The following is a 12,267-nucleotide window of genomic DNA, read 5'->3' on the forward strand; positions in this document are numbered from 1 at the left end:
TAGCGCGATTACTCCTGCCCGCCTTTTTTTTCCCCCTCTCTATCGAGGGCAATCCTCCTTGCCCTCCTGCGCCATGAGCCCCGCTGCCCTGTTTTCGCGAGGCCCACAAGGCGCGCGCCGGCGTGCCAGGCCATACTTGTTTGTTTTTGCATACGGCGGACTAGAGAATTTTTTTTTTTTTTTCAAATATGAAGACAGCTTTGTTTTTAAACGCGAAGAAACAAGCCCCTGTGCACCTTTATTGGAGTTGCCAAGCATGGTAAGAAGTCTCGGTCAGCTAATGTAATAATGCGAGCGGAGTTGGAAACGCTCGGATGCAGACAAAACCTTCTTTAACTCCTCTGAGCGCTGACGATAAAAAAAGAAATGGCAATGTGGTTTTGAGTATCTTGAGACATCTGCATGCACTGCCAAAAATAAATTGCGTTTACCCGTTTATTGCAGGAAGAGTTCAGAGAAGGCACACGATAGAATGCACCTCTCCCTGCCTGTAAATAGAGTTTCGTAGGCACGGACCGTGATGCTAGCGGGAGCTCGTGCCGTAGCTTTGAGCATGGCTTGGGCACGCACCGGCAAGGCTCACAATCCCAGCGTGTGCTCGAGAGGTACGTTTATACTCCGACGTAACGTCGACGGGCGCGGCGTAGCGCAGCGCGCGCAGATACTGATTGGTGGCAGATATCGAGTTCCTGGTTGCCGGCCAATGAAAGGCGCGCGCTCTGCGCTGCGTTTACTGCGCTCAACGTCGGAGTATAAACAGCCCTTAGTTTTAGTACCTCGAACGAAGTTCATTTGCAGACTCGGCATCACCCGAGCTAGGCAAATAAAAGACACCACAACGCCTATTAAGCCAGGACTTCTCGGTCATTTTTAGAATTACCGACCCGCTTGTCGTACCAGCACCTTGGTTTACTTTGTGTACATTTTATAAACGTCGAATACTACGTGCAGCTGTGCACATGTGCACGGAGGAATATGAGACGTTTGCTATTCACGCGCCTCGAGCATCAAACTAGCCATCAAATACACATACTCGTTTTCCCTCGGTTAAAATAAGACATTGCGCATTCTCGGTTGCCATCTAGTGCGTTTCTTATTTATCCCATTTATTAGGGAGGCCTTATTTCATCCTTACTGTGTTTCAAGATATTGTTTTGACGTTCTCACGCGCAGAGTATGCCCTTGAGCTCACTCGCAATGCGTATAAGCTTTGCCACACACCCGTGGGCGTACCTTACTGCGTGAGTTACAAATGAGGACAAAGAGATCCTTCAGCAAAGACTTTAAAAGATGAGCAATTTTTTTATTGTCAATAAATTGTTCTCATAATTACAGAGGACAAATCACATACAACGATGAACCCAACAAAATATTTATGGCTACGAGGCCCGTATTGCATATTTGTCATTATCTGGCCTAGTTGCCCTTTCTAGAAAAAGTTCTGTTCAACTACAAAGATGTCTGTCACCAAATAACTACTGTACATTTCTCGTCATATACAACCTCCTACACAAAAATATCCTGAGCACGGCAAAACAACCCTTTTTATTCAGGATGTCGCCGGATTTTAGTGTTCTGCTGTGGCTGAGGATCCGAAAGGACCTTTTTTTTTAGAGCGCAGCCCTTATGGTACGTTTACACCTGAGAAGAAATCCGCTGCCGCGGGAGCGGATCCGCTCCCGGCGGCGGCGGCGACGAGAGGGTTGCGTTTACATCTATTTCCTTCAAGCGGCGGCGGCGGGGGCGGCGCCTGTGGCATCTGTTCTCGTAACATCCCGTCAAAAATCAAAGTCAAATTGGACGTTTTAGTGATTTATACAGCGTAAGGTTTGTCTGCCAGTAGGGCGACACTGGTTTACACTGTAGATGAGCAATTTTGCCACTGCAGTACGACAGCTAACCTGGGGTCTTTAACGTGCTCACGCAGTAGCATCGTACCGCGCGCCGGTACGATGCTCGTCCAGATCGAAACGGGCAGGCCTGGGGCTCGAACCCAGGTTCCCTGGGTTCTGCAGCGCGAGCTTTCGCTTCACGCGCGTCGAGCTGGGTGTGCGCTTCAGCCCACTCGGCCACCGATCCTTTTTTTTTTTTTTTTATTCCCACATATTGACACACATTTACAAACGTGACAGGTAAAAGAATAACGCCGGCCAGTCCCGGGCAGGCGTACGTGATTTAAAATTCTTTCATGACAACCAGCCTTTCCAGAACGGGCAGCCATTCAGGCTGTTCACTGAGCATTCCAAACATTTCTTTTAAATGAGAGACACTTTCTATAAAATAGTCCCTGGCTTGACGAGGGTTCACTTCAGCATTTCGTACATCCATTATACTCCGCCATAGACTGTGGAGGCCCAACAGCATCAACACGTCGTAAGGCAGTCCCCCCACATTGTCTATTGGAAGGAAGCGAATCCCGTACGGCAGTTAATGGCAGGCCCTGTTTTAAAGTACGTTGGAGAATATCCCATAAAAAAATAGCATCCCAACAGTCTAAGAAGATATGTTCGACAGTTTCTGGTTGTCTACACAATAGGCAGTCAACAGACCCGGGAACGAAAATGCCTTTAGATTTCCTGAAGCCAGGGCTTTAGTGGGAGCGTTCCGCTGTGTAGTTGAAAGAAAACAATGTTTTACGGATGGCCGTACCGGCATTCTTTTAAGTCTTTTATGGACATCCTTACCTGGACCCTCACTATATAAGGAACGGTACAATGGTGTCGGCAACACCGTATCAACCAAATCTTTATACAGACGCTTCCCCGCGACAACGCTTAAATATTCCATAGAAAAGCGCACGTTTAAAAAGTCAAATGCCTTAGCCACTTCATACAAAAACCCGCGTACTCTCCCACACCGTATGTTTCTAGTGGTAATGATAAATTCGGGTAAGGCATCACTCAGTCTGACTTGCAACACAGTCCGTAGGAAAACATTCTTCTGATCTCTAAGAAAAATAAATCGAGTAACAACCTGCCGAAGGAACAGATGAACCAGACCCAAACCGCCACTTTGCACCGAACGCAATAAATTTGTGCAACTGGTGCGCTCCCATCCCGAACCCCACACAAAAACGGCAAAAACCCTATGCAACTTCTGAACATTCACTCGCGACATTCACAGCACTTGAAGTAGGTACCATATCTTTGCCACCGAGAACAAGTTGCAAATTGTTGAACGTGCAAACATGGAAAATTCTCGGCCTCCCCAGTTTGTAGTTTTAGCTCGCAATTGCTCTATTTCCCCCCCTCCAATACTCGGTAGTGTCTCGTTATTGTTCAAGGGGCACGCTTAGATACTTGGGCGGCGAAGCGTCAAACTGAATGTTTTGATAAAAGGTTGGTGTGGCTTCCCAGTTGCCGTGCCACAAGCCTACACATTTGCTCCAATTTATAGCACTTCCCGCTAACTTACAAAACAAAGACGCATCACGGACAACCTCGCTAACACTTTCAGCGTCGCCGCAAAAAACAGCGATATTGTCTGCGTACGAGAGAACCTTGACCTCACTTGCGGCCAGCCTAAAACCACGTATTCTTTGATAATAAATAAGCTTTAAACAAAAGGGTTCGAGATAAATTGCAAATAACAAAGGTAATAATGGGCAACCTTGCCTGATCGAGGATTTCACTTCAAAACTTTCACTCACTTTCTTATTGATGATAAGGCTCGTGCAACACTTTGCGTACGACATTTTTACACCTTTTAAAATGACTGCACCAACATTCACGTGTTCCAAGGTAGAGAAAAGGATGTCATGAGCAACTCGATCAAATGCCTTTTCCAAATCGAGCTGTAGCATAGCCACATGACTTCCGAAAGCATCGCAGCACTCTAAAATACTTCTGGCCACGTGAATGTTGGTGAAGATCGTGCGTCCTTTGATGCCGCATGTCTGGTGAGGCCCAACAATAGTTGTTATGACACTTTGCATTCTTCTTGCCAAAACTTTCATAAAAATCTTGTAGTCTACATTGGCCAGGCTTATAGGGCGGTAAGACTTTACTGACAAAAGTTGTGCGGGATCGTCACTTTTAGGGATCAAAACGGTATGGGTTCTCCGAAAAGATAGCGGGGTTTCTTTTACCTCGTACGCGGCCAATATCACTCGGTGCAGAGCTTCCGCCATACCGTCTTGAAAGGCCTTATAAAAAGCTGCTCCAAACCCTCGGGTCCAGGAGACTTTCCTGAACTTAGGTCATCAATAGCTCTTTTTATTTCCGGCACAGTAATCGGTACTTCAAGGCTTGACTTAACCTCGTCATCTAATTTAGGCATTAGTGTTAAAAACTGTTTTAAAACCATCCTCTACGCTTATCTTGCGTCCTAGAAGACCACGGTAATATTCAGTGAAGTCGCGTTCAATTATTTTTTCCTCTCGAGTAACTTCCTTGCCGTACTGAATGGCACTTATTTCATTTTGGGCAGCGTATCTTTTTTATCGCTAAGAGAACGCTTAGTCGGTGTTTTTCCCGCCCACAGTCGTTTGGCCCGCGCCCTTATCACCGCTTCACGGTAGTTATCTTTGTCGATAAGTTCAAGTTGGCTCTTTACTTCGGGAATTTCTTTGGTATACTTTCCAGGCTGAGCGCTCTCTATAGCCAACAAAAGGTGAAGCTGACATTGTAAATCTTTTTCTTTTTGCCTTTCACGACTTTTCAAAATGCACGATCTTTCAATCGCACTGCTTTTAACTTCCTTAAAACGGCCCGACCGTAAACCAATACCTCCGGATCCAGCCTCAAGCAGCTTACCTATTTTTTCTCTAACCCCAATCACGCATTCCTCATCCCGTAGAAGCTTGCCGTTAAATTTCCAAGTATCCCAGTTAAAGCGCGTTTTATTTTGTTTTCTTCCTAGCGTAAAAAATACTAATCTGTGGTCGCTAAAAGATACATGCTGAACTTCAAAATTCTGACACAGTGGGACAAGCTCCCCTGAGACATAAACCCTGTCCAACCTCGCGTGACTTCCTCGTTGGAAATGCGTAAACTGGGGCGGATTAGCGGTAGGCAGAAACCGGGATGAGGACGATTCGTCACATGCGCACTCGTCACAGGAAGATTGGTCACAGGACGATTCGTCATATAGGAACATTCGTCACAGGATGACTCGTCATGCGGGCAACCGGTCACATCGATCGGGCAGGGGACGGTAGTAAATCGCAAATTTCAACAACTGCCCACATTCCCTGATGAGGAGTTTCACGACTTCCCACTTTCACATAAACCAATGGTTAGGAAAACTAATCTTACAACACTCCTCCGCTTTTACTTTCATTATATTACGAGTCTTCAGCAGGTTGATCTCAGTCGCTGGCTTGAGCGAGCAATAATCCGACTGGCAGCCAAATCAGCTTTTACTTTTGCCTTGCATACATCTATTCGACAAAATCAATTAGTATCGGAATTCTTTCTGCTGAATGTGTACGAGTACCCCTCGTGCAGCACCATGGCTCTCTCTGTAGCGATCACCTCCATTATTTTGAATATAATCCGAGTTCAAAAATAGTCGCTCTTATATGGCCTCCACATTCACTGTTCGGGACGGACCCAGAAGCTAAAATGTCTGTTACAAATTTTTTGACCTTGAGAAGCGAAAGACATGCTAAGATAAGAGGTGACCCACTTTGTGAGGCCGAATTAACATGTTTGGGACCGAACCAGAAGCTAAAACGTGCGTTACCAATTGTTCGCCTTTCAGATATGAGGTGATAAGATAAGATATGAGGTGAGCGACTTTGTCCGCTCCAACCAAGTTGCACAATACATTTTGGGGGGACCAACTATTGTGGGACCGGTTGGCCGCGTGACGAGTCGTCCTATGACGAATGTTCCTGTGTGACGAATCGTCCTGTGACCAATCGTCCTGTGACAAGTGTGCATGTGACGAATGGACCGTATCCCGCAGAAACCACCCTACATCCTCTAAATTACATTCTTGTACAAAATTATTCAGAAACAGCGCACTCTGGTCACGCACCGGCAACTGGCTAACCCTGTCCTCTGCCGCGTACACACAATTGAAATCGCCCAACAAAATCAGTAATTTCATTGAATTTAAATAAGACGCAACGCGCTCAAAGAACAGCCGACGTTCGTTTTCCTTGCTTGGCGCGTAGACACAGATTACCCTGCATTCCCTTCCCGAAAAAGAAAAATCACACACAATCAACCAGCCGGTCGTGCACACAACTACTGATTCTACTACAATTCCTAAGGAATTTCTGAAAAATAATACGCAGGCTCCGGATCTACCCGCAGAGCGGCATACGCATACGTGATACCGGGCTCTGAAGGGCTGCACCATTCGGCCAGTTTGCTCTTCGCTTTCAACTTTTGTCTGTTGCACAGCCACTACGTCGAGGTCGTTCTCCAGAAAAATGCGGCTAACCTGGTACTGCCTGCGTCTGGCCGCCAGGCCCCGAACGTTCAGCGTAGCTACGCGCAGGGCTGTGTCAAGATTCTCTCAGAGTGAGAGCAAGGGGGCCACGAATCCCGGAGAAAAGCTCACCGGAGAAAAGCTCACCGGAGATAAGCTCACCGGAGAAAAGCTCACCGCGAAACCGCCGGATGCGGAGAAAAGCTCACCGGCCATTGAGCGTATACGAAGAAAAGCTCACATTTTTTTCCCTTCATTTTATATGGAGGCTGTTGGATCATGCGTAACATATATATCAATTTATTATCATTAAAATTCATCAGCTTTGTAGAAGAGAAAGTCTCTTTTTTGTAATATTTGTTAAGCTTATTGTGTATATTGCCTCCAATTTAATAATTGCGGGCGGGTGTTTTCTGTGGCTTAATCTGTAGGCGACGGAAGCCAAACTGAAAACTTTATGAACAAGAAGAGAAAAAGTTCGAAAACAGAATAATGCCTGCCTAAAACCTAAAAATTGAAATTCTAAATGCCGAAAATCCGAAAGTGCATGCGCAACAACGCGGTGCCTGAAATTCTCTTTGAAGCTTTTGTTAACCTTTGAAAACGACAAAACAGTCAGTACACTCTAAGAAAAAAAGGAGGAGAAAGGTAGCAACAGCGACTGTTCCTCCTTGTTGCGGACCAGTTGCCCAGAGAAGGGAGGAACGGCAGTTCAGATGAAAGGAGGAGGACGAGTTCCTTCTTGTTCAGTTGGCGCAGGGGTAAAGCATCGCGCTACTGACCAGATGGTGAAAGGTTCAATCCCCAGAGGAGGGTTTATTTTTTTTTCGTAAAGTTTTTTTTTGTTTTTTTATTTACCAAAACACACATAAACAAACCCAGACCGATGAAAGGAAAATTAAAGTCCTTATTATTCACCGAGACGTTTTCCTCCTCCTCCAGGCAGACCGGAGAAAGCTTTCGCCCCACCGACTCATCTTTCGGTTTCGTTTTTCGAGCACATCGGGCACGTTGTTTAATAAATTAATGTTGAGTTGATTGAGCTTCAGCGGCAGCAAAGGCCGCATGTAATTCTTTCTTCTAGTCCAAACGTGCAGAACATTTCGGTTGCATTGACGTTTTTACCACTAATTTTATCAAACGAGCTAACGAAGCCGCTAGAAACAGCGAAGTTCCGGAGCAGTGCCAGCAGCGCTACATACACAGGGTAAGACGGCCGTCTCCGATTAGCGAGACACACGCGGAACTACAGCAGCGAAACCACGAGGAACTGTGTCGACGTTTTCGACGTTATGGAAATCGCGGGAACTGCGTCCAAGGCAGGCAGGTTTTCCTGCCGGCTGCCTGGGTGCCTTCCGTGCCGAGTTCGGTTCTGTTGTTACTGTTGTCCCGTGCCGAGTGCCAACCGGCGTTCAACGTGATTCTGTATTTCTGCGTGTCAGCAACATCGTCAACGTGGTTCTGTATTTCTGCGTGTCAGCGACATCGTGATGGCAGTGTTGTGGGTTGTGAACAGAAGACTGGAATTATCGCCGATGTGACCGTGTGTTCGCGTATCAGTGGTGTAACAAGATGAGATGACGTAAACTATCGGGCATTGATGCCCCTGGTCGGGCCGTGATCGGAGGGGGCGGAGTGTCGCAGGATGACATTCCGCTTTACATTAAAAAGTTTAAAACCACTTGAGGAATTAGCTGCAGTCGATCGACGTGTGGATAGTCATGTTGGAACGCTGAACGGTAAGCTCCTATCGTACAGTGGCCAATGTGACTGTCGGTCCCCAAGAGCGATTGAGCTCTGTGGAAAATACTGACCAGTACGAAAGTATGACGGAAAGTACGTATATTTACAATGGAAGTTTAGCATAAAAAAACAAAAACAGGTAAAATCGAGAAAAAACGGTATCCTTTATTTTACTGTTTAAATATATTACGGTTCCTGTAGAAACTGCCCTCCAAGTGGCGCGCTGGGATGAGCGCTAGAAGTTTTCGAGCTCGCAACGGCGTAGCTCCGTACACTTAACAGTTGCCGCAAGTCGCGGCTTTGACTGCATTCAAGTTGATCGAAAAGCGATTTCTCTGCCCGTGAAGCATCACTTCCAGCTGAGTGAATATCCGCTCTACAAAGATTAATTCAAGACGGCAATTGCAGCCGTGCGCGAACAGCACAAATAGAAAAACAAACTACAATATAAAGACTGGCTACGAAGGGCCGTGCGGGAAAACAAACTCATGGCTTGGAACCATATTGGAGCGGCCCGATTTATTGGCTTTCAATTAATTACGGCATGATCGAGCGTTTTTTTTTTTTAAATAAGAGATTCATCCCCTGAGCCATTAAAAATAGTCTCAGATGTATGACATTGCTGGGAAAAAATGAACATTTTCGGAATATTTTTTATTGCTTAGGAAGTCACCGAAAAATTCCGTACTTTCAAAACGACCAGTATAAAAGACGGAAACGCAGGGCTCGGGAGTAGTGATCGGGTTAGTGTGCTGTTGTATTGATGTTTGTAAGTGCGATGCCTGTGTATACGCTTGATATATGGTCACCTGATGCTGGTACTGTGCGTAACGTCTCTACATGTGTTACAGATGCCCGCAGAAAAGGAAACAAATTTGGGGGGTTAGAAAATAACAATATTTTTTGTAAAACATGAATTGGGCGGTACCTAGCGCCACCTAGCCTAGCTACTTGCGATTACTCTGCTTGACCCTGCCATCTGGTGGCAAGCGATTTAACATCTTTTTACGCTACGCGGCTACGCTATAATTTCGTGTTACCGTGCTGAGATAAGCCAAGAGGTTGCTTCGGATTTGCTTTTTTTTGAGTGCGGCTTTTGGTTTTGCGGGCGAATGGTTTACCACTCCTCCGTGATGTGCGGTTGACGCAACGGTTGATGAAGGAATTGTGGCTCGAGGAATAGCCAAGGTAAGACATAATGTGCGCGAACTGGGTGCCGGTTGTCTCCGTTGAACATCGCAGTGCTGACGATGAGAAGACTGAGTGACTGCATGCTTTCGAAATGTAAGTTTCTTTACCTGTGGGGGGAATCTGGCTTCGGAAATAAATACAGTTCGCGGAAAGCTCGTGTTACGTTTTTATTTGCTGCTCCCCTCGCTCCCTACAATAGACTTAGTGTTCTCGTTAAGCCTCATCGAGCTCGATTTGCTCGATTCGTGGCCGCCATAATGAGATGCAGTCGACGCAGGAACTTTTGCTCCCCTGCTTAAGGGACGAAAGTTTCTCCCGTTCTGAAGGAACATATGTGTCAAGACCGTTCCTCCCTTTAGGGAGGACTATACTGACCCTTTTTTCTAAGAGTGTAGGATGTCGAGACTTTTTCTTCTACGGACATGCACGTTTTGTAGCCGTTCGTGCTGGTGTTTCCACACGTTGCCTTTGTGTGATTTTGCCCTTCTACGGCGAGCCACCCATGACCTTCAGAGCTGCACACTGGCACGTTGTTTCTCGTGACCTATATAAGAATTAGTCTTCTGTAATATAGCGAATTAATATAGCAAGTTGGTAAACGTTATACATGTTGAAAACCGCTCAAACGACGACGACGGAGTGAAGACAACAAACACGACAGGACGAAGCTGTTCACGTAACTAAAGTTTGTTAGTGAAATTAAGAGAAAGAAAACAGCGTAGCCGACACTGATTATATCAGCAAACACCTACTTATCTATTAGGCACTACACAATATTTGGAGCTGAAACGGTTCACACATCGCTACTCATATTAGCTCGAAAAGTACAAACCTCTTTATCTGACAGAGCTACCGACGGCGCACTTTCAGCTCTCAATAAATTGTTGCCTTTTTTTACCGGTGTACAATGTTTTGATTTTATACTTGCGGCTTCAATAATATACAGAATGAGTGATTACTAATTTCTGAGAAATTAGTAATTATGCCCAATGAACTTCAACAATATTACAAAAAGAGGATATATTTTTAATGAAGTGACGAATGCGAATTGTGTTAAATTGACAAGTTTGACACAGAATACTCTAAGTTAAAAAAGAAAATCGGCGAGTTTTTCGCCGCAACCGAGTGCCACGCTGCACGCGTGCAGCGTGGCATTCAGCACTCCCTTCGGATGTGGCGTTTGTCCTTACGCCGGAGGCACAGCGGCGCTCTGCCGGGAACCACTGCAGCAATTCGCCGGCGATGCGCAGCTGGTGAGGGAGGTCCTCCACTGTGACGCCGGGTCCGAGCTTAATGGAGACCGCGTCGTCGAGCCCATGTCGGTGCAGCCCGGAACGCGCCGCTTATGCCTGGTGACCCCCGTGAGCCTCCCGTAGGGCGCCAAAGCTGCACGCACCTCATCGTCTTGGACGTGTTGCAACAACCAGTGGAGCCGGGTCTCCTGGTTGCTGGGGTCCACCACAACGCAACGGCCGCCCTTGACTTTGAAGCGCTCAGCTGCCTGCAACTTCCTCTTCCCCTCGGCGCTCTTGAAGGTCACGGCCCAGACGTGGTTATACTGGTATGCCCCCAAGGCGAGCACTTCGGAAAGAAGTGCCGCGAGGGCCAGGGCATCACGGAAGTGCTCGAGACGGTAGTGCCGGGCGCGCACGTCGGCGTGTAAAAAAAGCGTATTTTGGACAGACGGGCCAGTAGGTAGTGTATAGGCAAGATAACTTCGTACTCCTGCAATGCTGCGTCAGCATTCCTGTTCCCGCGGCCCTGCTGGGCCGCTGATACCGCTCCACCGGAGCTCGACATCCCGCGTCCGCTCACTTCGGTGGCCGGAAGTGGAATCCACTCGGCCACCGATCCCCCGTCCCGTCAAATATGACGAGAAGGCGCGAGAGTTCACACCTGGGCTGTCTCCCCGAACGTTGCTGCTCCCAGAAGAACGCGTACTCATGACGTAGGCAGCGTCGCGCTCCGCAAGAATGTCACTTCCAGTTCTGGGCAGCGAAACGCCTCGTTCGGCGGCAAAAATAGGTCCGGAACCACTCCGTGCGACGCGACGGGCGCTCCGCCGCGCGACCGTTACCAAAGGTAGGCAATAGGGAGTTTTCGTAGACCGCGCTGCCCCCTCCGCTAAGCGTTCCGCAACGAAGAAGTTGCTACTGCGCCTGCGCGCCGATAGCCTTGACTGTGGAGTTCCCGCTATCGTAGCGGGTTGCGGAGGGCCTTGCGGGACGGCGAAAACGATCTACGAAAACTTCCTAATGAGAACCCCAGCGAAACGAAATCACGCCGCGTACATTGGTACGTTTTGAAGTCGGAGTGGTGCGGTTGCGCTGGGTTGACAGCATGAATTGCTGCGGCGTTAAGTTCTCCAATAGTTTTGCGTCGCATCGCGTGAAGACAAAGCTTCAGAGTTTTTCAACTTGCCGATATTTTGTAGGAGAGCGACAACGTTGGACCCGTGCCGTACGCACGCGAGAAATTTGGTCTCCCTATCATGTCTGCCACTGTGTCGACACGGCTGACCTATTCTAAACTGCCGCTTTACGCTCGGCGTTTGTTTTCATACCAGTAACATCTACATATGTTAGCGCCGAGAGGACAAACTGAAATTCCATCCAAAACTTGCGGGTATGGAGTGCTAATTTCGTTAAAGGAACGCCCTCCAAAGAAGCTGCGTCGCCATCGTACGGGTCGATTATATTTCCGGACTAGTATGGCCCGCAGCCTGTACTTTATGAAGAAAGATTTGGAGGGTCCGAAAAGTGACAAATATAAATCTGAGGAAAACTACAAGGAAACTTGGAATCACTTGACAATCGGCGTTTGAGTTTGGAAGTTTATACAGTGTGCTTCCTTTTTTGATCAGCCTCCTTTTGGATGTGAAAACGCCGACTCCCCGAGTCCTGTAGACAACAGTCTTTTTTTTTTTTATCTCAGCTTTAGAGGCAGTTATCG

This window comes from Ixodes scapularis, unplaced genomic scaffold (assembly GCF_016920785.2).
Source record: "Ixodes scapularis isolate PalLabHiFi unplaced genomic scaffold, ASM1692078v2 PGA_scaffold7__128_contigs__length_106722199, whole genome shotgun sequence".
Lineage (NCBI taxonomy): Eukaryota > Metazoa > Arthropoda > Arachnida > Ixodida > Ixodidae > Ixodes > Ixodes scapularis.